Consider the following 24,855-nt stretch of genomic DNA (forward strand, 5'->3'; position numbering starts at 1 on the left):
AGTTTAGTTGAGTATAAACTTTGGTAGTAAGATCTGATAATTTTTTTAATTTCCTCAGTTTCTGTTGTTATGTTTCCCTTTGTATTTCTAATTTTGTTAATTTGGATACTGTCTCTGTGCCCTTTACTTAATTCAACTAAGAGTTTATCTGTCTTGTTGCTTTTTCTCAAGAAAGCCCTTGGTTATGTTCATTCTTTGTATTATTGTCTTTGTTTCTATTTGGTTGATTTCAGCCCTGAGTTTGGCTATTTCCTGCCATCTCCTCCTCTTGTTGTGCTTGCTTTTCGTTTTCTAGAGCTTTCAGGTATGCTGTTAACTTCCTAGTATAGGATTTCTCCAATTTCTTTGTGAAGGCACTTAGTGCTCCAAATTTTCTTCTTAACACTCCTTTCATTGCATCCCATAAGTTTGAGCTTGCTATGCCTTCATTTTCTTTGAGTTCTAGAAAGTCTTTTATTCCTTTATTTCTTCTCTGACCAAGTTATCATTGAATAGAGAGTTGTTCAATTTCCATGAATATGTGGGCTTCAGTGTAGCAGTGGACCATGAGAGGTAGCCTGCTCCTTGGTGAAGCAAAAGGCTTTGAAGCCCCAAAGTCCCTGAGGGGAAGGGAAGAGCTTTGCCTGCTCCCAAGTTCTGGACCCTGCCACATAGCTGCAGCTCCCCATAGATTTGTCACCATCAGTCACATAAGGGCAATGCTCTAAGACCTTCAAAATGTAGATGAGACATCTCAGACATCTGTGAAAGACAATAGGAAAAGAGATGTGACCTGTGGTCACATAGGCTGAAGACAGAGATCTCCTTGCAAATGAGGTTCCTAGAGGTCCAGAGGATGTTGCTAGTAAGGTTCCATTGTCAGACATTCCTCCTTGCAAAAGGTATTTAATCTAAGGACCACTCCGAAAAGTGGGATATGGTTTTACGAATCTACTTTCTGCCATGAAAATAAATGCCTCAGAACCATGGACCATCTCTTTTCATCAGGATCTGTGGGTGAGGAGCCATAGAGAAGACTTTGCCTACAAAGATGCTGTCTAATCTCCCATAGGTGGCCTCTCTGTACTCTCAGCCACAACTACCACCAAATCTGCTGCCTCTGTCAAGCCAAGGGCACTCAGTGTCGGACCTGCCAGAGATCCCCTTTTCCCACTGGCCCCGGCTAGAACCAGCCAAAGGGCGACCCACTGTACTCTCAGCCGTTCAGACTATCAGCAGCACCTGGATGTCTAAGAGTGTGAGAACCCCATGGGCCAGGCCTTGTCACAGGCCCAGTGCCAGAAAGTTGGCTCTAGCTTTTCCACATCTCTGATTGTACTTTCCCACCCTGTCAGTGCCTCAGAGCTTCCCAACATCTCCTGGATGGCTGTGTCAGGTAAGTACAGTCAAACTCCTTACATCCTACCCACCTCCTGCCCCCAAGCAGCCATGCCCTATGACAGAGCAGATGCAGGACCTGCAACCCTACAAGCTTCCTGTTGTTTCTGTTGTTACTGAGGTTCAGCCTTTGTCTGTGGTAATCTGATAAAATGCATGAGATTATTTCAATCTTCTTGTATCAGTGAGGCTTGTTTTGTGTCTAATTATATGGTCTATTTTGGAGAAATATCCATGAGGGTCTGAGAAGAAGGTATATTCTTTTGTTTTGGAGTGAAATGTTCTGTAGATATGTGGGAAAACCATTTGGTTCATAATTTCTCTTAGTTTCACTGTGTCCTGTCTAGTTTCTGTTTCAATGACCTGTCCATTGGTGAGAGTGGGGTATTGAAGTTCCCCACTATTATTGTGTGATAGTCAATGTTTGTTTTTAGCTTTAGTAGAGTTTCTTTTATGAATGTGGGTGCCCTTGCATCAGAGCATAGATATTTAGAATTGAGACTTCATCTTGGTCAATTTTTCCTTCTATGAGTATGAAGTGTCCTTCCTCATCAGTTTTGAATACCTTTGGTTGAAAGTCTATTTTACTGGATATTAGAATGGCTACTCCAGCTTTTTTCTTGGGTCCATTTGCTAGCAAGATTTTTTCCAGCCCTGTACTCTGAGGTAGTATCTCTTTGTCAGTGAGGAATGTATCTTGAATACAGCAAAATTCTAGGTCCTTTTTACATATCCAGTCTGTTAGTTCGTGGCTTTTTATCTTGGAATTGAGTACATTGATATGGAGAGATATTAAAGAACAATGATTGTTTGGAAGAGGTAATATATGTATGTGGTTCTCGTCTTTTGGGTTTGTTGTGATATGATTAATCTCCTGTGTTTTCTTGCATGTAGTTACCTTCCTTGTGTTGGAGTTTTCCTTCTTGCATCCTCTGTAGGGCTAGATTAGTAGTAAGATACTGTTTAAAGTTGCTTTTCTCATAGAATATCTTGGTTTCTCTATCTTTGGTGATTGAGAGTTTTGTTAGTTATAGTAGCCTGGGATGGCATCTGTGGTCTACTAGGGTCTGAAGGACACCTGTCTACCATCTTCTGGCTCTTAGTGTCTCTGTTGATAAGTGTGGTGTGATTCTGACAGGTCTGCCTTTATATGTTACTTGGCTTTTTCTCCTTATTGTATTTAATATTCTTTCTTTGTTCTGTAAATTTAGTGTTCTTATTTATGGTTATAGGGCAGGAAGATTTTCTTTTCTGTTCCAATCTATTTGGTGTTCTGAGGGCTTCCTAGTACATTTATGGCCATCTCTTTCTTTAGATTAGGGACGTTTTCTCCTATGATTTTGTTGAAGATGTTTTCTGGCCCATCAAACAGGGAATGTTCACTGTCTTCTACTCCTATTATTCTTAGGTTTAGTCTTTTCATTGTGTCCCAAATTTCCTGGATATTTTGGGTTAGAACTTTTCACAATTTGTAATTTCTTTGAATGATAGGTTGATATCTTCTATGGTATGATACCTCCAACACTTGAGATTTTCTCTTCCATCTCTTGTATTCAGTTCTTGATGGTTGCATCTGTAGTTCCTGATTTCTTTCCTATGTTTTCCATCTCCAGTGCTGCCTCCGTTTGTGATTTATTTATTGTTCATATTTCCTTTTTTTAGGTCTTGGACCATTTTATTCAATTCCTTCACCTGTTTAACTGTATTTTCCTGCATTTCTTTAAGGAATTTATTTGTTTCCTTTTTAAGGAATTCTACCTGTTTGCCTATGTTTTCCTGTACCTCTTTAAGTGAGTTATTTATATCTTCCTTAAAGATCTCTATCATCTTTTTAAGATGGGATTTCAGGTCAGTATCTTGCTCTTCAGATTTCTTAGAGTAGCCAGGAGTTGCTGTGGTAGGACAACTGGGTTGCAATTGCTTCAAGTTATATTGTCTTCTGTTGCTACTGTTCTTGTGCTTGCCTTTGGACATCTCGTTATCTCTGGTGTTTGTTGTGGGTTTTCCTGGTGCTATTTATATTCTGATGTTATTTCTGCTTTCTGAAGATGGCTTGCCCCACTACAAGCAGTCAATCCCCCTATGAAACTTCTCCCCATTTTAACTGGCCAATAAAGGCTAGAGCCTGTGATTGGGCTGTGGAGGGGAAAGGTGCGACTGGAGGAGAGAAATGGGAGAAACAAGAGGACGAGAGGGGAAGGAGAGAGAATGAAAGATAAGGAGAAATCCTTGGTGGAACTAAACTAGGTGGCTAAGAGAAACTGCAAGTTGTAAGGGGTCTTACACCTGGGGAATAAGTTAGTATAGTGTTAGATCTGCCCAATATAGGCATATAGCTTACAATTATAATAATACTTGGATTGTGTGTGTTTTTATTTGGGCTTATTGGGGTTGGAAACTAAAAGAAAAGAATACAGGACATGGAAGAGTTAATTTAACATGTAATAGGATGCAATAGAAAGAAATCAGTTATTCAGTGAAATACGAAATGTGAAAAATTCATGACACAATATATCTAGGAAATCTGGGAAACTATGAAAAGACGAAACCTAAGAATAATAGTAATAGAAGAAAACAAAATTACCAGCTCAAAGGCCCAGAGACCGTCTTCAACAAAATCCTAAAGTAAATTTCTCTAACTGCAGTTCTCTTTAAGTCTCTCTATCTCTTAGTATTTCCCAGCATCCTCTCTCTTCCTGCCAGTGTCCACCTCTTTCCTGCCTCATCTTATTGGCCATTGGCTTTTTTTATTGACATGTCACTTTTATAAGAGATTATCGCTACATTTCCCCCTCTTTGTGCAACAAAAGGCTCTTTCTCTTATACCAAAAAATATATACAACTTTAATAATTATGAAAACCATCAGATATGAATGACACTCACAAGGTCTAGTCCATTTGTATTTGGTAACTTTGGAGAACGGACTCTACTATCTACCCTGTTTTTGTGAGTTAGAGTTCTGTATTAAATCATTTTCTATCATAACTTACATAGGCCTTAAATCATTTTTCTAAATGCTAACAATTTAATTTTAACTGTGAGACCATCTAGTGTTCATCCCCATCAGAGATCTGAGGAGTAATATATATCATTTGAGTATATAGGAATTGCAGTGCAAGCAGCTTCCAAAACCATTGAAATGACAGAGGTTTTAGGCTGCCTGGATAGTCACCCACAAATTGTCTCTATAATATTGGAACATCCATCTTCAGCCTTCTGGGCCTGTATAGGAAAGACTATTTTTGTGAAGCAGGAATTATAAAGGACTTGCCTACACTGCCTTCATAAAACTTTGCAGTCAACTTCCCTGCATTTTGTCTGTCCAGTTTGGACATTATTTTGTCTGCAATTGAGTCAAGGGCATTTTTCTCACATGAAAATTTTCTTGCCCCATATGAAGCAAACTCCATAATTAATGAGGTTCTTTGATGCTCATCATCTCCCTTGAAGTGGAATGAGAATACTGCCAGTAGCAGACTTATCTCCTTGTCAAAAAGATCTTTAAATAGTAAAACATTCTGAAGATATCTCAGGTTTTGAAGTCTATCTATCACCTATCTATCTATCTATCTATCTATCTATCTATCTATCTATCTGTAGTATATCTGAATTATTGGTTTCTAGGTATTTACTATGTTAAATTTTGAAAAGATATCTCTGTAATAAACTAGACCAGTACCTAACATAAGAAGTTTTATTGACTATTAACTTGCATTTCTTACTAAACATTTTTAACTGCACATTTCAAATGTACTAGAAATTAACATTGCATTTTAAAGAACTATATCGGTACAGTATCTTAAATAGAGTTGATATTTAGTATATTGCAACCAAATATAACAATAATTTTACATCAATATACAAAGATCTCTACCAATGTTAAGACATTTGGCTTGTCAATACTCTTTGATGTAAGAGTAGATTCAATTATTTACCATTTTTCTATTATCCCTATAGCTGTCATTTTTATTTTCATCCCTTCTCCCCATTTTTCTTCCTAACAATATATAGGAGAGAAAGAAGGATGGGGGAAAAAGAGATAAATACCTGAGTCTAACCTAATTTTGTTTCCTCCGTGATTCAAGACCATAGCCACACCCATAAATGTTGACAAACATTTATCATCTATAGAATGACTAAAATAATCCACCTTACCTCTTGGGAATGAGGCATAGTTCTCTTAAAATTTCTTCCTGCTGATTTGGGATGTCAGTTCTCAACATAGACATGGTAGTTCAAAACCATAAGTGATTCTTGTGTGAGGAGATCTGATACCATCTTCTGGACTCTGAGTGCATTGTACGCATGTGGAAAACATGAATACAAGCAGGCAAAACAGCTGTATAGGTACAATAAGAATAAAAACAAAAAATAAGTAAATAATGCAGTTAAAAAGAATAAAATGTCAAGACCTATTATCTCTAATCCTCTATCTGAAAAAATTTGTTTACAGTCCTTTAGATTCAACAAATTATTATTCTGGGATAGAGCCACCTTTTTGCATGATGGACACCTTCATGAAAATGTGAAGGAGCATAATGAAAGAGACCTTAAGGACTGAATACATAACTCTTCATTGTTAACATATAGTAAGGTGATTTGTTTTTAATTTTTGTGGGAGATTGCATGTTACCTAAGCTAACTTTAACATCTAGAGTCAGCGAATTTCTTTCCTTAGCTTTTCAAGTACTGTAAATGTACCCAGTGTCATCCCAATATTCACTGAGTATAGACAAATTAAGTCCCCAACATGGACTCATGTTACTAAACTCTCATACTTCACACATGCCTCGTACTGACACAATAAAATACATAGCCTACATATGCATTTATTCCAGTCAGGTCAAATAAGGACGTAATTGCAACCAATGTCAACTACTTTGAAGTTGAGACTGGAAAAATGCCATTCTGACACAGGCCTAGGAAATTTATGAATAAAACAAGACAATAGTTTGTAGAACTACGACAATTTAACCATTTCCCTACTTTCCACTTCCTCCATACAGAAAATTTCCAAATCACACATATCTTTGGGAAAGACAGTGCTCTGCAGCCTTCTGCCTGTGATCAGAAAGTCTACACCCACATCAGAAAGGGTGTGCAGATTCTCCAGGGTCTCCATGCCAGGTGTGAGTTCAACATGGCTTCTATTAACAGCCTCCAATACCTCTCCAGCAGCTCATGAGCAGTACCTACCTTAAGAGCAGTGCCTACCTTAACCTACATGTTGACACTATCATGCTGACAGTGTTGACTTACCAGTGCCAGATCTTCACTTCAGCACTCTTCTATGCAGGAGCTCTCAAGTGGGATCTCACAGGAAATACAGACAGGGGAGAATATGCACTCCAGAAATTCATTGTGACTATCAGTGACCACGATAACACTTTCTTACCTGTCTTTGACAGTCCAGTGAAATGAAATTTTACATCCCAATGCCATAGTCACCTTCTCTCCAACACTGTCTACCAGCTTTGTTCAGGATACACCACCACAGGTGCCAAATCAAGGATACAGCCTAGCACCTTCCTACTAAGAGGGCAGCCAGGTCTATTAATTACTACAAAAGACTGGATCCTCTGATAGCTGGAGAACTCAGGAAGTTCCTTCAGTCCTAAACCTTTGTGTCCTACCCTAGGAAGACCTCTACCCATATAACATGAGCTGGTAATGGTGGAAAAGAAAATTTAGACAATGAATGTCCAAACACCACTATTCAACTCTGCCACCTCCTAGTCTCAATCTGCTCAAGACATGCCAGACACCAGTCTTCTCACTGAGTACAAAGCCAGGTGTAGAAAGCAGTGGATCAGTATTCCAAGGAGAGATTCGGCTTTGCCTTTCAGTAGTGGACACCCCACACTGATGGAATGTCAGAGTCTTAACAGGTTAAATCCACTGTTGGCTTTCCATCCCCACCTCTAGACTCTAATCTTAAGAAAGAATGCAAAGCCATGGTGAGTAGTATCCATCCTATATTAAGCGATGACCAGGAGCACACTACAGTCATACATGTAACTATCCATCAATTCCAAGCAGCAATACATTGCAATTGACTCCTTCCTGATCTGTTACTCTGGGTTCTAGACGACACGAAGGACTTTATATTTCCTTTTTGGTAATGCTAGATTTTCATGAGTTGAAATCCTTCTCCAGATCAACGCAGCTCAGAATCTGTCCTGGAGAAAATATTTCTTTCAGGTTCTAAGCATCTGTTCTGACATTCTCTTACACACTTAGGTACAGTCCATGTACCATTGCCAAGTTGGCCAAAAGTATTGTTCCTTTTCCTCCTACTCCTTTTTCTCCTTTTATACCTCTCCCTACTTCTCCTCCTCCCCCTCCTCCTCCTCCTCCCCCTCCTCTCCCCTTTTCTCCTTTTACTTCGGCTCCCCCTCCTCCATTACCACCACTCCCTCCACTACTCTACTGCTATTACTTATTTTTAAATTTGCAGTGGTACTTCAGAGGTGATCCGTCTCTAACAACATAAGATCATGTAGACATGTTCTCTACTACTGAGCTATACCTATGCCCAAAGATTTAAATTTTAAAAAATAGTTTTCATGTCTGTGAAACATGGGGCTGGAGGAAAGCCTTGGTTGTTGAAAGGCTTGCCTTACTGTTGCGCTCAGCTGGGTTTAGATATCTAAAGTCACATCAAATGTCAGGCTTTTGGGGACTTCTGAGTTGTGCCATAAACAGAAAGAAGTTGTCAAACTCAGGTAAGTTCTTGGAAATTATGGACAAGAAAACCTGAATATTGGCAAAGTTGCAAGAAAATTCAAGGCACGGTATCAAAGACAGGGGAAGGCAAGTGAAATCTACACAACAAGGGCATTCTATAAACTACAAATGGTGGCTATGCAGGGAAGTGCCACACAAATATAAAGGAACACAAAACATCTGAGTAAAGATGACATGGTATGGTCAGCAGAAACCACTTGTCTGTCAACAGAGGTGCAGCTGTGCTGCTCAAGCAGACTTCCTAGGAATGCCTTCCCCACTTCTGCAGGGGCCTCTGAGCTGTGTTGCTGTGAAACAGGGGAGAGAAGAGGAAAATCTCACTTCCAAGGGAGTGACTTCTTCCTTCACTCTTTTCTACTTCTGGACATGGCGATGTGCCAGGGATTGGCACCTTCAGGACAGACAACTCCAGTTTCCTAGATAAGGACACGACCTGTAAATGGGGGCAGGTCAATAACAGCACTCATCTACAGTCCTTCAGAATTCCTGGCCTTGCCTACAGCTCCAAGCTGGGTACAGAGACCAAAACCATACATGAGATCAAGTTGAGCATTTGATGAATCTGGATGACTATGATCCCACAACTAAATCTGAAGTTTCTACAGTCATCTAGAAAGATCAGGCCCAGGAAAACTTCAGAGTCATCAAGAGTGACCATGAAGCCTCTGAGCTAATTGACTGAGCTCTTTAGGCCAAAATCCAGTGGCAAGACCTGATGAAGTGAGAGGGGGCTGTGAGTGGTAGTCTTGCCAGTGACAAGGCTAATGACAACCGGGCAAAGTACTTGGAGGGCAAAGCCTCCAAAGTGTCACCCCACAGGCATAACAGAGCTAGGGGACAGGGGCAAGAAAGACCAAGTGGAGCAGAGAACAACTCCAAGAAAACAGAGGAGTTTAAGCTGTCTGGAAACTGAGTCAAAGCAGAAGAGATGCCCACCATTCCAAAGACCAAGAGGAAGAGAAAACCACTGAGCTCAGCCACAATAGATTTAGAAGGCCTCAAACGCACCCTGGCATGCACATGCTGGAGTCCATGCAGGTCTTTTTCCACTGGGGATGAGTGAGAAAAAAACTGTCTTCTCCTCTTTCAGGGGTCTGTGAACCTTAACCAGCAACAAAGATCCTGAGCCAGGCCCAGTTACTGCAGCAGTGCTGGATATACCACATGAGGATCAGGGCACAGACAAAAGCCCAGGCAATACTCAGAGCAGAGAACAGGGCTCACAAGAAGTGTCCATTTCAATCCAATTATAAGGTGCCCCCTGTTCAATTTAGTACCTCTGCCTTTTCACCACAAGACAAGCCTTAAGCCAGACCTGTTTCTCTACACCATTCTTTATGCCTTCGAGAAGAGCCATTCCATCTTACCCTGCATTGCCTCATTCCTATTCAACAGCCTACCACACTCAGGCCATCCCTACCATCTCCTGAAGCACATTTTTGATGGCCTTTAACAAGCCAGATCTGCCAATTTCCTCCAGGACCCCACAACCCCATCCAGTCTAGCTAGCACTGTGCCTCAGTTAGCTATCGCCTCTGAAACCCCAAACCCAATATCTGGTGAAAAACTTCAGCTGCCAACCAATTCCATGGAGGAAAGTTGACTTTCTGTGTCCATTCATCACAAAATAGAAAAGGCCAGAGAGGGAGGACATGAGAAGAGGGGTGCAACAGGAACTAGAAAATGGTACTATGTACTCCTCTCTTGGGAAATGACAGCTCAGAGACACCACACTGTAGGGGCCACATGCTGAGGACTCAGGTAGAAAACTGAAGATGAGGTCCCACATGTTGCAGAAGTCTTTCAGGATCACTCTCCACACAGGCCTAGAACCAAAGTCTGGGAGTGCAAGGTGGGTTCCATCTTTGCTCCATAGCCTGGCTCAGAGCCTCTGTCTGCAGCCTATGTGGTATCTGATCATCAAAAGAAATTGTGGCAGGAAGACTTGTTTGGGACACTTACATGTCCTTCAAGGCCTGGCTCATAGCACCCATTCCATAAGTGCTAATTCCTCACCCACTCAGAATGAGACCAGCTTCCACAGAGGTGGCTCCCCTACTCAGGCTGTTATAACTAATTCTTTGAGTTTCAACCTCAAACTCTACATAGGAAATGTGTGTAGGGTGGAGGGATTCACAGAGGAAACAGGCAAGTCTTCTGACATAGATCCACGACAGGGATCATCCAGGCTTGAATCACCTCCAAGCACCTCAGCAGAGGGTACCTTCAGTACCCTCTGGCCCCTCATCCACCTTCAGCTCAGGCACATGTGGGCCCATGCTTCTCGTCTTCACTGTCTTCAGGAACAGCAGATGAAAGGGTGTGCCCTCCAATCTTACCTCAGTCCTGAAACCTGGTTCTAGGGTACCTGGAGGAGCAGTCCTTCCAAGGCCAGCTTGCAGAGTCGGATACAGGATAAGCATGGTCTACTCACACTGGACGCCAGGGACTAAAACCACTGGGAGTTCCTCAAAGTGTTAGTCCCTACCTTGATAGAGGAAAGGATCACAGAGTCCAGAAGCATGCCCAGGTCACACTGTGAGGCTGGCGTGATCCTGAAGCCTCCAGGTGGTTTCAGGTACCTGTAGTATATCCTATCCATATTAGTGCAGTTCATGAATCTTGCTCTGTATATTTGAAATATAGAATCCACATATGTAACTGTTTCTCTATCCACGTAGCTGCTTGAATTCTGAAACAACTGTGTGCTACTGAAGATGTAAGTGTGAGGTTACAGTCACAGAAAGTGCTCAGCTCATAGCCTTCTTCATCAGCCCGAACTTGTACTTACTGGATGTCACCTGTGTCACAGGATCAGAGACGGATGTGGGGAGATATGGGAGGAAGGTGTTCCCAGGGGACTTCAGAAGCAAGGTTCTCTCTGGTTTCTCTGCTTCTGTTTCCATCTCAACCTGGGAAACTGGTCTACATGTTTGAACTCTACCCAAATGTTCATTTTCCTTCTCAGAAGAAGACTGGGTCCGAGAAGCAAAACCCACACTTTCTGTCTCAGACTCCCCAAGGTGGCCTCAAAACTGAGACTTCTCTGGAGAAGCATTTGCATTTGGCCTGACTGTGCTGCTGCCCAGAGTGCCCGTCCTCTGGTGGTCATGTGACCTGGGAACTCACTTGCTGGTTCCTTTGGCCTAGAATGTAGAACACTAGATAATTTTTTTCTCCCTATTATGCCTGACTGTGCAGAGCAAGTGAATGGAACAAGGCCAGCAGTACCCACCCTCTGTCCTGCCCACTTCAATTCCCAGCAGACAAAGAAGGACCAGATGGCTGAGAGAAAGTAGGAAGGCTACTTAACACAGACAGATTCTGCTGGGCACCAGCTAGAAATACTACATGGTCAATAAATGCAATGCAATGTGGAGGTCCATGCACCTCCACATTACTGGACCTAGGAGGCTGAGGCAGGAGGAAGCTGGATTGTCAGGTTAGCCTCAGCTTCACAGGGGAGACTGGAGGACATCCCAGAGTACATCAGACACTTACTCAAATGGAAAAGGCCAGAAGGATGTGATCTTAGCAGTGCACAGAGATAAGCAGCATGCTTGTCCACTATTGTGTGTTTGTATGTGTGTGGGGTACAGCCATGAGTGTGAGTGGAGACAGGGACAACCTCACGTTCCCTCAGTCTACCATGTGATTCCTACAGATGGAACTGAGCACCTCAAGCTTCACAGAAGGTCTCTTTGTCAGGTGAGACATCTCGTTCACTGGCTTTTAAAAGTTGTTTTAGTGAGACAGAATCTCTCTATGTAGCTCCAAAGGTCCTGGAAATTGCTATGTAGATCAGGGTTGTCTCAAACTCAGAGATCCTCATTCCTGTGCCTCCAGAGCACTGGACTTAAATGTGTGCATCACTGTACCAAGGCCTTGTCTTTTTTTATTTACTGAATATTGTACAAAAATCACTATTCTGTATAACCATTACTGTGCTCGAATTCCAGAACATTCCATGGTCATCAAGTCAGCAGTTGCTCCTGCTCCCGTTCCCCACTTTGGTTTATGACTATGTAGAGTTCTAAATTCTGTCTACTTCCACATGTGGGGTCACACAGTTTGTGGACCTGGGGGTTCCTCATATCTTTATTTTGTGACCTAGGAGGAGGATGTTCTGAGACACAGTTTTGCTAAATAGTCCAGGCTAGCTCAGAACTCAAAATTTCTGTCTCAGCCTCCATGTGTGGTCACTATACAGCACTCAAGAAAAACTGTTCTGCTGTGTTAATTGCTGCAGGGCCATGGTGTATGGAATCACAGAAAACTCACCCCTGTTGATTCAGGCTGGCAGGTCTGGGGACTCCACCAAAGTCCACATGGCATTCAGAAGTCCCTGGTGTCCCTGGTGGATATCTTGAGTCTCCCTGGTATAACACCCCGGAGTTCTAGGCCAGTCTGGGCTATGGTGAGAAACAAACAAAACCAAAACCAAGATTAAGTTTCTGGGCATGCGTGGAACACAGATGATGCCAGTACTTGGGGGCTTACTCAGAAGGAATACTAGAATTTAGTAGCTCTAGACTAGGCTGGATTTTGTTGTATGATCCCCAGGGAGGCTAGAGAAATTGATTAGTTGATAGAGTGCTTGCTAAGTGAGTGGGAGGACCTGTGTTCCTGTCCCCAGCACCTATGGGAAAGCCACGGCAAGAACTCAGCTCTGTACTCTGCCCTCGGAGGCAGAGGCAGGCTCCAGGACAGGCAGTCTGGCCAAAATAAGCAAGCTCTGGGTTAATGAAAAGCAATGTCTCAAAACTGTAAAGGGGGAATCTAGGGAGATGGCATCAGGGATAAGATCACTGGCTTTACAAGAATGAGGACTTGAATTCGAATCATAAGACACACATGAAAATCTAGGTGTTCAGGTCTAAACCCAGTGCTAAGAACGGGAGACACAGGAGGAGGGCTAGGGTTTGGTAGCCATTAACCTAGATCCAGGTTTAGTCGGAGATTTTGTTTGAAAGAAGTAAGGTAGAGAGTGATAGAAAGAATACCTAATGTCACAATTTGAAGGGAAGAAGAGACAGAAACTGCCCTTACTCCCTTGGGGACTGTTCCCTATGCAAAAACTGGGGCTATGCAGCCTGTCATTTCAGAAATGGCTAAGGCTTCCAGTCAGGGGTCACCTCAGAGTCACATAGGCTTGCCTGCACTCATCTTTCAGTAGGGGTATCATTCCCTCAGCCTCCAACTGTTGTTTTGAGAGGGGGATGGGTAACAGATGCCTTGGTAGATACAGCATGTCTAGAGCCCACCCTTGACTGGTAATGAGTTCATAAAAACTTGAAAACTGGAAGCCTCAAATGGTGGTGCACACAGCCTGGGCCAGCAGAGGAAGAGTCTCTACCACAACAAAAGAAAGGAGAATCAGATACTTTGTTTCTTGGCTGAGTGTAGGGCAGAACACACTTTTGATCCAAGCTTTCCAGAGGCGGAGGCATGGATTTCCTTGAGGTTTGGAGCTTCTGGTCAGTTTCTGTCTAAAAACCAAAATAGTCAGATACGGTGGCACAAACTTGTCATATCAGCACTGAGGAAGTGGAGGCAGAGGATTAGGAATTCAAGGCCAGCCTCAGCTAAATAGTGAATATAATGTTAGCCTGAGAACATGAGGCCCTGTCTCTCTCCATAAAATGAAAGAAAGAAAGGAAGGAAGAAAGGAAGGAAGGAAGGAAGGAAGGAAGGAAGGAAGGAAGGAAGGAAGGAAGAAAGGAAGAAGAGTTGAGATCCATTGAGTTGGCTGTGGCTGTTTCCTAGTCTCCAAACCAATTGGTCTTGTTGTTTCTCCATCTTTGTAGGAGTCCTGTATATCCAGCAGTGTGGAATACATAAGCCCTTGCTGCTCTTTGGAAGATCTAGACTTGGTTCCCGGAAACCACTTGGCAGCTCAAAGCCATCTGTGGACTCAGCTCAAAGCATTCTAACTCCTTTTTCTGCCTCCTGAGAGCAGGAGGAAAGCATGAATATTCACACATGAAGGTAAATCCCTGACACACAGGCTGGGTATGGGGGTACACACCTTTATCCCAGCACTGGCAAGACAGAAGCAGGTGTGTGTGTGTGTGTGTGTGTGTGTGTGTGTGTATGATGTATGTATGTATGTATGTATGTGTGTGTGTATGCGGGGTGTGTGGTTTGTGTATGTATACATGAGTTCAAGGTCAGCTTAGTCTCCATAAAACAAAGCAAAACCACATAAAAACTAAACTATGAGACTGACACGATTCCTCAGGCCAACGGTTCTTAGGACGTGGAGGCAGGTGGATATCTGGATGGGGCTACACATGAGACCCTATCTTTCCTCTCATTTTCTTTTTTTAAATCCCGTAAAGTAATTGAGGGAGTTGACAGAAAGTAAACCTGAGACCTCGCCCCAGCCCCAGCTTCCCTGCACACTTCCTCTTAGACTTCCTCAGGGACACCCTTTCCAGAAAAACAGGAGAGAATACAAGTCTCCACTCACTCTGCAGACCTGTGTGGCCCAGGTGTGTAAGGTCAAGGAGTGCAGAGGTACCAGGGCTGGGTAGACCTATTTGAACTTCCATAAAAATTTCCCAGACAGATGGATCCCAGTGCCTCTTCTCCACCTGTCAGGGTGATTAGAATATGGAGGGGGGCTGGCAGTCCATTGTGAATTGGGGGGGGGACTGGCAGTCCACTGTGAATGAGGGGGAGCTGAGAACAGGGGAGGTGTCCTCCGCATTCAGGCACATAAAAAGCAGTGTTCAGCTGCACACAGTGATGCACAGTGCTTATTACAGGACTGGTGAGGTGGAAGGTGGAGGATCACAAAGTCAAGATCATCCTCAGCTATACAGGCAGTTGGAGACCAGGCTAGGGTACAGGTAACACTGCCTCAAAAATAAACAATCAATTAAAGGCTGTGGCACTATTAGGAGGTGTGGCCTTGTTGGAGTAGGTATGTCACTGTGGGTGTAGGCTTAAGATCCTCACCCTAGTTGCCTGGAAACCAGTATGCCACTAGCAGCCTTAAAATGAAGCCATAGAACTCTCAGCTCCTCCTGCACTATGCCTGCCTAGATGCTGCCATGTTCCCACCTTGATGATAATGGACTGAATCTGTGAGCCTGTAAGCCAGCCCTAATTAAATGTTGTCCTTTTTAAGACTTGCCTTGGTCATAGTGTCTGTTCACAGCAGTAAAACCCTAAGACACTTATGTTCACTCATTGTCAGCTTGGTTGCTTGCTCTGCCTCTTGACCTAGGGTTGATTTTATTTACCTCTTGAATTAAAGGTACATGCTAGAGTAGAGCCACACAAGTACTTGTCAACAGTAAACAGAAAGATCTGGATTCAAAAGCTGAGCCATACCAGTCCACAATATCGGGTTTACAATGTAATCAAATATCTTTTAACACAGCCTCCATCATCCAGACTGTCACAAACCCCACCAGACCCTCCAGACACACAAGGAGCACCCCCTAAACACTCACTTATCCTTCCTCAATAGCTTTTGAATCCACAAACATACTCAGACTTCCAAATCCATGCCAGTCTCCATGACAAGCATACATTCCCAAATACAGGTGGTCCTCTTCCTATGGGGCTCTAGTCCTACTCTGGCTTCCCTACTGATGTGGGTACTCAGCATTTAGCATGAGGTCCTGAGAGATCAGAGGAGGTGGGGCAAATCTTATTCACCAAATCCTAGGAAGGCCTTCAAAGATCCCTGTGTCCAAGTGTCCTTCTGGTGTCAGAGGAAACTGAGGCCAACTTGGGAACCCTCCGATATCTCCCTGGTCTGCTCAAGATGAGAGCACATATGGTGAATTAGGTGGGACAGAGACTATGCATCAGGCATCATAACAGCTAGGGGGTGACTGTCCAGAGCTTGGTCTATGGCTAACCAGTACAATTCCTGTTCTAATTTTCATCTCTTTTTTTCTAGTCTAATGAAAAGGTTGACTTGTAGGCATTTTTGTGTGCTAGGCAAGTCCTCTGTTGCTGAGTTCCATTCCTTGCCCTTGATCTCCTTGATCTCTGTTTAAACACATCATGGCACACAAAACAAACCTGAGGCCTGTGGACAAACAGTGTGAGACTATGTTCTGTAAGAGGTTCTCATTCTCACCCAGTTGGTAGAGTGATTTCCTAGCACACACAAAGACTCAAATCCTACTCAATTACCCCATGGAAAACAGGCAGGGTTGTGCACACCAGTAATCCCAGCACTCCAGGTATTCAAGGTCCTCAAATACATAATTGATTGTCATGGTGAAGGTAATTTCACAATTTCAAATCTTCAAACTTGAAGCATGCCATAGCTTTTGACTCTTCTCCTATCTTCTGTAGAACTTTGTTGGTGGTCAAGAATTTTCAGGCAGTTTGAACATGCAAGATTTCAATAGTGCATCTATTTTTGAGAACTTGAATTATCACAGCATTTGATTTTCTGCTGAGAAAACTGCTACTTGGCTTATTGGCCTGCCTACAGCATCACAGGTGTGGATTCTGTTCTGCATATTTAGTTCTTTGTGTTAGTCTCAAACCCTGGCAAAATGGTTAACTGAAGTGCCTATTGAACATATGAAAATGGACCTGGACACCAGATTCTTTCAGCATCCCTCAGTCCCTATCTGTTAAAGGGTATGGCTGACATACCCACCACCTACTCTAACTGTTTCTGTGCAAGATCTAGACTAATCTTCTCTCAGATGCCCTTCCAAAGATATCCCAGCCATTTTGGTTACTTGGCCGTTTTCATCTCCTGTCTTATTGATACGGCTCTCCCATTTCCTTTCCTACTTCTCTTTACATGGCCCAGCTTGTGGTCATGAATGCTGATCTAAACACTCGAGTTGACCTTTCCTCTGGATACGATATCTCTTTTACCTCCCCCACCATTCAATTTTCTTTTTTTCTTTTTAAATGTTTTTATTTTTTATATACATTACATCTGGACTACAGGTTCCCTTACCTCCAATTCTCCCAGATACCCTCTCTACTTTCCCCTTCTCCTAGACCTTCTCCTCTTCCATTTCCCTTCAACAACAACAACAGCAACAACAAACAACAGAGCAGTCCTCACAGGGATATCAATCAAACAATGGTGTAACAATTTACAATAAAACTATTCATAGTCATGCCAATCCTGGACAAGGTAAGAGGAAAGTAAGAAGAAAAAGATACCAAGCACATGCAAAGAGTCAGAGTTACTCTCTACTACTGTTGGGAGTGGGTCTCATAAGAACACACAAGAATTCAAGTCATATTTGGTTTATGCTGGGTCTCTTAGCTGACTAACCTCTGATTCTTGGCCATCCACACAGCCATCCACATGCAACCATAAGATATATGTAGAGTATCTACACAGGGTCCATGATTGTCACTTCAGTCTACATGAGCACCTATGAGACCTGGTTAGTTGATTCTGTGGGTTGTGTTCTCATGTTGTCCGCCACCCTTTTTGCTACTAGAATCTTTCATCCCCATCTTCTTCATGGTTATCTCAGTGGCTGAACTAAGCCTCTTTGTTGACAACTGAGCTAGGCAGAGTATCAATAGGAATCCTTTTATTAAATTTTTCCCAGTCATATTTAGTTCTACCCTGGGTCTCTCGGCAGACTAGCTTCTGGTTCTTGGGGATCCACACAATGTTAGGTGTGAACTCCCTCTCTTGACTTTGGCCACAAGTTAGACCAGTCATCGGTTGGCCACTCCCAAAAATTTGGTGCCACTATTACCCCAGCACAGGCAAGACAAATTGTCAGATGAAGGTTTTATGGTTGTGTTGATGTCCTAGTATCACTGATGGTAGCCTTGCCTGAGTTCAGAAGATGGACAGTTTCAGATCCATATCCCCCATTATTAAGAGTTTTTTCTAGGGTCACTCTCATAGTTTTCAGGGAATTTCTACTGCAGTAGGTTTCTATATATCTCTCTAAATGCCTCCGGATTTCAGTTGTCTTTCTGTTACTCTCTCCCCTGATTCCGCTGCTTGAACCCTCCTGTTTCCATCCTCATGTGCCCATAGTCTCCTCTTCCAGGGAGAAGAATCCTGATCAAGTGACTTTGCAGTAGTATAGGAAATCCTTTGAGCCTATGCCCAAAAGTGTTATAGCAAGGCCTTGATTTAGATCAATTTTAAATTTTCTGAGGAAACTTCATATTGACTTCCATAGTGACTGTAAACATTTGCATTCCCTCCAGCAATGGACGAGTGTCCCCTTTGCTCCACATCTTTTTCTGATTGAGCTGTCACTTGTGTTATTGATCTTAGCCATTTTGATAGGTGGAAGATGGAATCCAAAAGTAGTTTTCACTTGCATTTCCCTAATGGCTAAGGATAATGAACATTTCTTTTTAGTGTTTCTGAGCCATTTGAGATTCTTACATCAAGACTTCTTTGCTTAGATCTTTATCCAACCTTTATTGGTTTATAGGGGTTGTTGGTGTCTAATTTCTTGAATTCTTCATATATCCTTATATATCTTTATATGTAGAATAATAAAGGACTTTTTCTGTTCTAAGAGTATTTTTTTTTGATCTGTTGATAGTGCCTTTTGTCTTACATAGCTGTTCAGTTTCAAGAGGCTCCGAGGTTACTTTTGAATTTGTATTCTATCAGGTTATATCTATCCCATTTTATGTGGAGGATTTTTGATACGCCTAGACTTGAGTTTGGACCAGGATGATAGATATGGGTCTATTTCCATTCTTCTATATGCAGATGTCCAGTTAGATGGGTCAATTTTTTGAAGATGCCTTTTCCCTATTTTCTTTATCAAGTATTAAGTGTCCTTAGGTGTGTGGAATCATTTCAGGGTCTTCCATTTTGAATCCATTGATTGACCTGTCTGTTTTTATGCCAATACCATGCAGTTTTTGTTACTGTAGGACTGAAACATAGCTTGAAATCAGGAATGGTGATACTTTTGAATGTTCTTTTATTGTACAGGACTGTTTTAGCCAGTCTGGGTTTTTGTTTTTCCATATGATGTTGGATATTCTCCTTTCAAGATCTGTACTATTATATCATATGCAAATAACAAGATTTTGAATTCTTCCTTTCCAGTTTGCATCCCCTCGATCTCTTTCAGTACCTTATTACTCAAACTACCACTTCAGTTATGATACTGAATATGTATGGAGAAAGTGCACAGCTTTATCTTTCTGATATTAGTGGAATTATGTTGTATTTCTCTCCATTTACTTTTATGTTGGCTATTAACTTACTGTAAACTGCCTTTACTATGTTGCAGTAGGTTCCCTTTATCCTTAATCTCTCCAAAACTTTTATTACAAAGGGGTTTTCGAGCTTGTCAAATACATTTTTGGCATCGAATGAGATGATTAAGTGTTTTTTTTCCTTTGAGTTTGTTTATATTGTGGATTAAATTGATGGACTTTTGTTGATTGAATAATCCTTGCATCCCTGGAATGAAACCTATGTGATCATAGTGGATAGTGTCTAATTGGATTCAGTTTTCAAATATTTTATTGAGTACTTTTGCATCAACGTACATAAGGGAAATTGATCTGAAATTCTATTTGCTGTATCTTTGAGCAAGGTAATTGTGGCATCATAGAATGAGTTTGGCAGTGTTTCTTCTGTTTCTATTTTGTGGAATAGTTTGAGGAGTATTAGCCTTAGCTCTTATTCAAAAGTCTGGTAGAATTCTGCACTAAAACCATCTGGCCCAGGGATTTTTTTGGTTGATAGATTATAATGACTGCATCTACTTCCTTAGGCCTTATAAGAATATTCAGAAAGTTTACCTAATCTTCATTCAGCTTCAGTAGTTAGTATCTGTCTAGAAAATCATCCATTTTATTTAGATATTCCAAATTTGTGGAATATGGACTTTTGAAGTAAGACTTAATGATTTTTGAATTTCCTCAGTGTCTGTTGTTATGTCTCTCTTTTCATTTGTGATTTTGTTAATTAGGGTAGTGTCTGATTTTTAGTTTGTCTAAAGGTTTGTCATCTTGTTGATTTTTTTAAAGAATCAGTTCTTGGTTTTGGTGATTCATTATATTGTTCTATATGTTTCTAATGGATTGATTTCAGCCCTGAGACTGATTATTTCATGCTGTCTACTCCTCTAGGGTGCGTCTTCCTTCTTTTTTGCCTAGAGTTGTCAGATGTACTTCTGTTAGAGAAGTGTTCAATTTTTTTATGAGCGCACTTAGTGCTATAAACGTTCCACTTACCACTCTTTTTATAGTGTCGTTGGGTAGCACTTAAGGGTTCTTTGGAAAGTCGGTTGCGTTGAAAGGTCTTTTCGTGGAGAAAACATGTGAAGGAGTGTTTTCCTGAGGTGGACACAGGTGAAAGGCTAAGACAAACTCATGAAGGAATGTTTCACTGAAGCAGGCCCAAGAAAAATAATGTTCTGCTAAAGCAAAAACATGAAATGACATGAAATCAAGGATTCTTTGCTAATGACAGGCATATAATGGTTCACCTTCCACTGAGTAGTTGAACTCCACTTATTGGGACTCCATAAAGAGAAACATTTCAAAAAAACTTCTGCTGGTGTGGTACAGTTTCTTGCCATTTCTCTGGGCTCATTGGCAGAGTGATGTCAGCTAAGACAGACTCACATGATGAGCCAAGACACATGGAGTATATATGATCTTTAGAGGGAGTATTAAAAGGATAGACAGTGATGGAAGCTAAGCTAGTTTGGCTAATAGAGCTAGCTGTGCAATGCTTGTTAGTCTCGTGTCAGATTTGCGCTTTGCTGAGAGAGGCAAACTTCTTCTGGCATTCCTGCTGGTTCCTCCTGCTGACTTGTGGTGAGGCTGAGGCCTGGCTGTCTCTGTTAGGCAGTTGCTACCATTCCTGATTTGCTATCCTCAAAGTATTGAGTTGGCCTGCTTTTATATCAGTGAAGTGTTTACAAGTGGATCAAGCTGTGCTGTTAACATGTGAACTGAACAGCTGATTTCCAGACAACAGAGATGAGAGTTGCTCTAGAGAATCATTTCTAGACAAGTTTACTTCCTCCATATCCTTTCCTTTCTAATATCTATTGTAGATTGTGGGCTAATAGGGAGGTTTCCAAGAATATGTGAGCTTTCTGTTGTTTCTGTTATTGTCGAAGTCCAGCTTTAATCCACGGTGATCTGATAATATGCATGGGGTTATTTCAGTCTTCTTGTATCTGTTGAAGTTTGTTTTGTGACCAAGTATATGGTAAATTTTGGAGAAAAGTTGCATGAGGTGCTGAGAAGAAGGTGCATTATTTTGTGTTAGGGTAAAATAATCAATAGATACCTGTTAGGTCCATTTGAATCATAACTCTTTTAGCTTCATTATTTTTCTGTTTAGTTTCTGTCTTGATGACATGATCATTGGTGAGAGTATGGTGTTGTGGTCTCCCACTATTAATGTGTGTAGTTCAATGTGTACTTTAAGCTTTAATAATGTTTCTTTTATGAATGTTGGTAGAATTGCTTTTTGGGAATAGATGTTTAGAACTGAGATGTCCTCTTGGTAAACATTTCCTTTGATTAGTGTGAAGTGTCCTTCCCTGTCTCTTTTGATTGCTTTCAGTTGAAAGTCTATTTTATTAGATATTAGAATGGCTACTCCACTTTATGTCTTGGGTTCATTTGCTTGGGAAATCTTTTTTAGCCCTTTATACTGAGTTAATGACTATTTATTGGTGAGATATCATATTGTATACAGCATGATGAGTCTATTTTTAGGTAAGGTTGTAAATTAGGATTAGTTTAATGGCAATAAATATTTTTATTGAATATTTTATTTACATTTCAGATGTTGTACTCTTTCCCCATACCCCCCCCGAAACTCTCTGTCCTGTCCCCCCTACTCCTTTTTGCTTTTATACCATTTTAATTACATGCAAGTATTAAGGTCAGTTTTTTATTGCCTTGCTTGATCTTTGACTATTTGTGTTCATTGTCTTGATTGTTCCTTGACTATTTTTATCTCTTGTATTGAGGGATTATTTTTTTGCAACGATTACATATACCCTGTGTGTTGGGGAATTGAGTCCATTGATGGTGAAATATATTAATGACCAATGATTAATAATTCCTGTTATTTTGATATTAGTTTTGCTATTGTGATGTCAGTCTTGTTTGAGTATGTGGGTGTGTGTTTGTGTGGGTGTATGTGTGTATGTGTGTGTATGCACACATGTGTATGTGTGTTTGTCTTCTATTGATTTTAATGATATGAAAGTATTTCTTGTGTTTTCTTGAGTATAGTTAGCCTCATTTTATTGTATTTTTCCTCCTGGTAGCCTCTGTAGGGCTGGGTTAGTTGAAAGGCATTGTTTAAATCTGGTTTTGTCATGCAATATCTTGGTTTCTCCATCTATGTTGATTGAGAGCTTTGCTGGATACTGTAGTCTGGGCTGAGAGCTCTGGTCTCTTAGGGTCGCCAGTAACTCTGCCCAGGACATTTTCATCAATGAAAATGAAAGCATTGCCATGATCTTTTAGTGTAAAAGTCATAGGAAGAGGGACAGCTACACCAAAATATTACTTCCTTTAAACAGCTAACACCTCAGCCTTTGTGGCTTCTATTGGTCTCCTGAAATATTCTCCACCAAATCTTCTCTTTTACCTCAGAATCTTACCTTTCTATTGGCTACTCCCTGATTTATGACATCATTTTCTCTCCCACCCTACCAGTATCTGGTAGAATCTTGGGGTTTCCATGGAGCTACCTGTGAACAAATCAGACCACAGGCCACCTATGACCAGTGAGCACTGTCTGCTAGTGCACAGAGGGGCCAGTTTGGTGAGAGGATAAGTCAAGAACAATCATTAATCTTGCTTCATTGTAACGTGGATTACTGCTAGTCCCTCCCACACTTGCCCTGACCATGTCAGGTAAGGAATGAAACTTTAAAACGTTGATCATATCTTTCCTTATTTTTAGTGTAAGTTTAAATCCTCAGGAGACTATGGATACTAGATATACAGATATCTCAAGTTGAATGGCACATTTAGTTTTGATTCTTACTAAGAACGTGACTTTGAAGAGACTGTTTACTCTCAACTGATTCTCCTTCTGCTTCAGGGAGATTGGGCTAGAACTTGCTCAGAGCACAGTGTAGTGTGTTAAGAGGCAAGTGAACGGGAAAGAATGCAGATAATATTGATGGTGTTAAATTTAAAAAACATAGTAGAACTGATTTGAAGAATATAGTACTCCATACCATGATTGTGATAGTCTCTCTCCAATACTGCTTCCCAGTTACTGTTCAAATTCACTGTTGTTCTAAATGTATCTTTCACACAGGTGTGGTGGCTCACCTGTATTCATATTATATGTGAGAATTATAAACAGCATCAATGAATACAGCATGTAATGGTTGAAATATTAAAGATCAGATTAAGTCTACCCTGGTCTACAGTGGCTCTGTCTTGAAACAAACAAAATAAAATACAGAGAGAGAGCAATTGCCCTGTTTTAGAGAATTCAGTCTATCTTAGGTAAAAAGAGAATGTGGGAAAATTTAAGAGGGGACTGGACTCTGTGAAGGCAGTTAATGAAGAGAAAGAAATCTTGTAGCTGGTATATGAAAGACAGACCCACAGGAACTGGAGAGAGGGAAAAAGTCCAAAGTATAAAGATACGGGATAAAAAACAGAGATATCAAAGAAGTTAAAAACTCAGAGATTATCCTAAAGGAACATTGAGATAATTTAAGACCAAATATTGCAAAGAACCACAGACTTCAAAGCAAAAGAATCAAGGCATTTCCCAAGTCTTGTCTAGGCAGCCACACTGTTGATGTTTGTCTGGGTGCTGGCTCCCTGTTATATAGAGAACACAACCCCACTCTGCTCTCTTGTTCCAACTATCTATCACATCTTGTGAAGAGTTCCCTAAGTCTTGTGTACACTGGTTTTTTCTTTGGATAATATGAGTTGGGGCTGACATTACAGTCACCTGTTCTCTGTATAACACTAAGTGACACAGAACAGGGAATTCTCACAATGCTTCTCCTCTAGAAGATTTATAGGCAAGTAACAGTAACAAAAGAAGAATTAGTCTTATTCATGGTTGAATTTCTAATATGCTAGCAAATATCAATGTGCCAGCCCTGAGTACATAAAAGCATCCTGAAATATTATCAGCATGTTATATTTAGAAAGACATATACACATATGTGTCTAATAGGTTTACTTAAATGATAAGAGGAAATGAATTATAGAAGGAGTGGTAGGGGCACAAGAGAACATAGGAGTGGGAAGAGTAATTAAGTAAATACAGTATTCACATATCAAATCCCTGATATATCATTTTTAAAGCTTAGAGTAAAATTAAGCCAGGTGGCATTGGCAGGCATCTATGATATAACCATTCTGGAGAAGGAGGCAGGCCAAGGCCAGTCTTTGTGATTCTAAGGACAGCCTTATTTAAGTAGGGAGACCCTGTCTCTTTACATAAAGTAAGATATGCACAGAACGGCAATGTCAGGGGCATGAGAAGTTGTCTAAGGCTCTCCTACCTCTGAACACTTCTGTTCAGACCTCATATCTGACAGGACCCAGATATGAGGTCATATCACAGCGGGAATGAGGGCAAGACAAAGCAGGTGAAAATGGACTGTGCTTAGATTAGCACAAATGTTACCAAATCAACTAGGAATCCATTGCTCACACAGGAAGAACAGGTATCAAGTGAGTGTCATCCTGACCAGTACCAAGAATTAGTCTGAACCTTTGCAATTGGAATATTTGAAGGAACAATGGTCTTAGACTCACTCTCC

At 41.2% G+C, this 24,855-nt stretch overlaps 1 pseudogene; it reads left to right on the forward strand.

Moving 5' to 3' along the window:
* The first annotated feature begins 1,051 nt into the window (after positions 1–1,051).
* Positions 1,052–9,433, forward strand: LOC114635788 (annotated as a pseudogene).
* The last annotated feature ends 15,422 nt before the right edge of the window (positions 9,434–24,855 follow it).

The sequence above is a fragment of the Grammomys surdaster genome, unplaced genomic scaffold (genome assembly GCF_004785775.1).
Source record: "Grammomys surdaster isolate TR1022 unplaced genomic scaffold, NIH_TR_1.0 117819, whole genome shotgun sequence".
In the NCBI taxonomy this organism is placed as follows: Eukaryota; Metazoa; Chordata; class Mammalia; order Rodentia; family Muridae; genus Grammomys; species Grammomys surdaster.